Genomic DNA, 2,692 nt, shown 5'->3' with positions numbered 1-2,692 from the left:
TATGTATGCATCTATTTTGTTGCAAGATGGGCAATTTTAAGCTTTCTTTGAGATGATCTATCTTTCACAGCATTTTTTATCTGATTAGGAAGGTAATTTAAGTTCAAGTAACACTCTTCTAGTTTTCGCTCCAATGTTTCTTGGGATGAAAAGTACTTTTCATATCTTCTATATAGGAACTATGTCAATTTAGTCATTCTTCTATTAAATGAATCGGTTTAATTCTTCTATTACAGATATAGACTTAAATTAACTCTTATGTTACAGAGAAATATCTAATTCGCATCACAGATTTTGGATTTAAATCATTATTATTTTGAAAATATAAGCTTTACGACTTCATAATTCAACAACTAATATAATTTATACGGGTTTAAAAATCTTAAGAATGAAAACGAGACAAATCAAATCATATTTTTGACTACTCCAACTTCGATCCAAAATACGGTGTGTTCATCACCTGATCCCAAAAATTGTTTTCACACTCGCCCTAAGATATGGGATGCAAACGTGATCTTAAGGCAGTTTTATTCTCGTACCCCTAATATTTTTGGTGCTCGAATCCGGAACTTTAAGGAACAACATCATTCCTTAACTACCGAGATCACTAGTGTTCGTGTACTCATTCTTATCCAGACCAACTCGTTTGGATTCAAATTCAACTGACCTCAAATTTGACCCGAAATCAACATGTGACCCAAAATGTAACACTTTGAATTCGATTTTTTTAAATTAAGTGGAGATATTTCATGATTGATCAGAACTTAATAAAGTCACACCATCAAAGAAGATAAAATGATAAAATTTAAAATTGAGTTTGAGTTTGAGTTTTAAACCTAAATGAATATTTTGAAACCTATTCTGAGTATCAAAATTTAGTGAGATGTTTCGAAATCCTTAAACTTTGTGATTGAACAAATCTTTAAAAACCAATTATTTATTTATAAAATCAAGATTCAAACCTTAAACACTATATCAACTAGTTATTGGTTAATTTTTATTCATTAGTGTATCAAGATGCATCATATTTCTTAGATATTCACAAGTGCCTTAAATGCTAGCTTTTAAAGGAAAGTTCTTACGATACAATTATTTGCAGATCAAACATGCAAAACTAATTAACTTCTTTATTAATAAATTAGTGTACATCTTTGTTCAAAATAATGATACGTCATTAGCAAAAATCTAGCCTTTACATTACAATTTCGACCACAAAGACGATATACATACATGTAATGTATGCGCTTTTTTATTTTAATCAGTATACATTGAGTTTATCCTTATGTGGAAGCTGAACCGATTTGTCCTTTAAATCTGCAAGCTTGGCAGAGAGGCGAATACAGCGACGGCGTTACGTATTTGTCTTCCCCGCCCATCATCGGCATCGGCACGCCCGTTTCACGGGGCTAACGTAGTCCGGCCGGTAAGTCTTTCCCAATACTCCTTCCACGAGAGGGTCACTTGTGTGAATTTGAACTGTGTCTCCAAATGTGCAAACGCATCATCAACCGGTAACTGGTAATTGTGAATCTTGTTTCATGTTCTCCAATGGCTCTAACTTTACATTCAATTCCACCAGCCCTGCAACCGTGACTTTAACGCCGTTGGTTTCATCGGTTCTTTCTATTATCTTCTTTCCTCGGAATCAGTCCTCCATTCGGCGTCACCTTCGGTGGGGATATTTACTGCTTCGCCGTCATATTTATGGTGAGAGCATCGACGCCGTCGTCCATTTAGAGACTCTCTTTGCTGCTAGGACCAGAGTGTGAGTGTCGAACATCACAGCCGGGCTTTGCACCCAGGTGTAGTCTCGTGTCCGTCTTCCGGTCGTGATCCGATGAAATGCGCATGATTTGGAGATTATCATCTGATACAATGGCGAAGTTTCCTCCTTGGCCCATGGAAGTAGAACATAACTCCATCACCACCAAAACCTGGATCAAACACAGCGACCCATATCCATTACAGTTCGGCTTTCTCCCTGTCAAACAACTTCAATTCATCACCGTACATACATACATTACATATATACATACAACCTATGTGTTATATACTTACATTTGCAGGTGATCACATTTGCTACTGCAATCAAAGAAACATCCTTTGACTTCTTATTCTTTTTGTGCTTCCTTTGAGGGCATTGGCTCGGACATGTGAGTACCTTTCCATTACAAGCTCCTCTTGCTTGGCAAAAACTCTTTCTCGTCCACTTCTGCTCGGAGCCAGAAACATCATAATGCGTTGAAGCAGCATCGTATGGTGCCTTCTGCTGCCTTTGCCTTACCTTGCGCATTGGTAGCTTCCATGGAAATGAAAACTAGGGCAAGTGCCACTAAAAAGAAAGAGCGTCTTCTATCCATGTCTACGTGTTGAAAGCAAGCGTTTGGTTTTTCTTCTCTCTTCTACTGGTCTTCAAGTGTTGCAGTTTGGAAAAGAGATGGGTAGAGACGTGGGTCAGTGAAAACCCTAATTATAGGCCACTTGGGGCAGGCAGTTTTGCACACGAATACGGCTAAAGCTATAAGTTTCTTCTTTCTATAAAAAAGTGTCGAGAAATAGCTTGTCTGGATCTGTTCATTTCATTATATACTTGAATTCTGATGTAAGTGTTGAATCTGGGTATTTGGTTGATTTGAATGTACATGTTGGTTTTTAAAAAAAAGGATTTTTTGTATATTTACTAGACAAAGAA

At 36.9% G+C, this 2,692-nt stretch overlaps 1 pseudogene; it reads right to left on the bottom strand.

The window, feature by feature from the left end:
• Nucleotides 1-1,259: 1,259 nt before the first annotated feature.
• On the bottom strand, nt 1,260-2,431 carry LOC120142162 (annotated as a pseudogene).
• Between the last annotated feature and the right edge of the window lie 261 nt (nt 2,432-2,692).

This window comes from Hibiscus syriacus, unplaced genomic scaffold (assembly GCF_006381635.1).
Source record: "Hibiscus syriacus cultivar Baekdansim isolate YM2019G1 unplaced genomic scaffold, ASM638163v2 tig00110819_pilon, whole genome shotgun sequence".
NCBI classification, from domain to species: Eukaryota; Viridiplantae; Streptophyta; class Magnoliopsida; order Malvales; family Malvaceae; genus Hibiscus; species Hibiscus syriacus.
The sequence above is the reverse complement of the archived record's forward strand: the minus strand, read 5'-3'. Positions and strand labels throughout refer to the sequence as shown.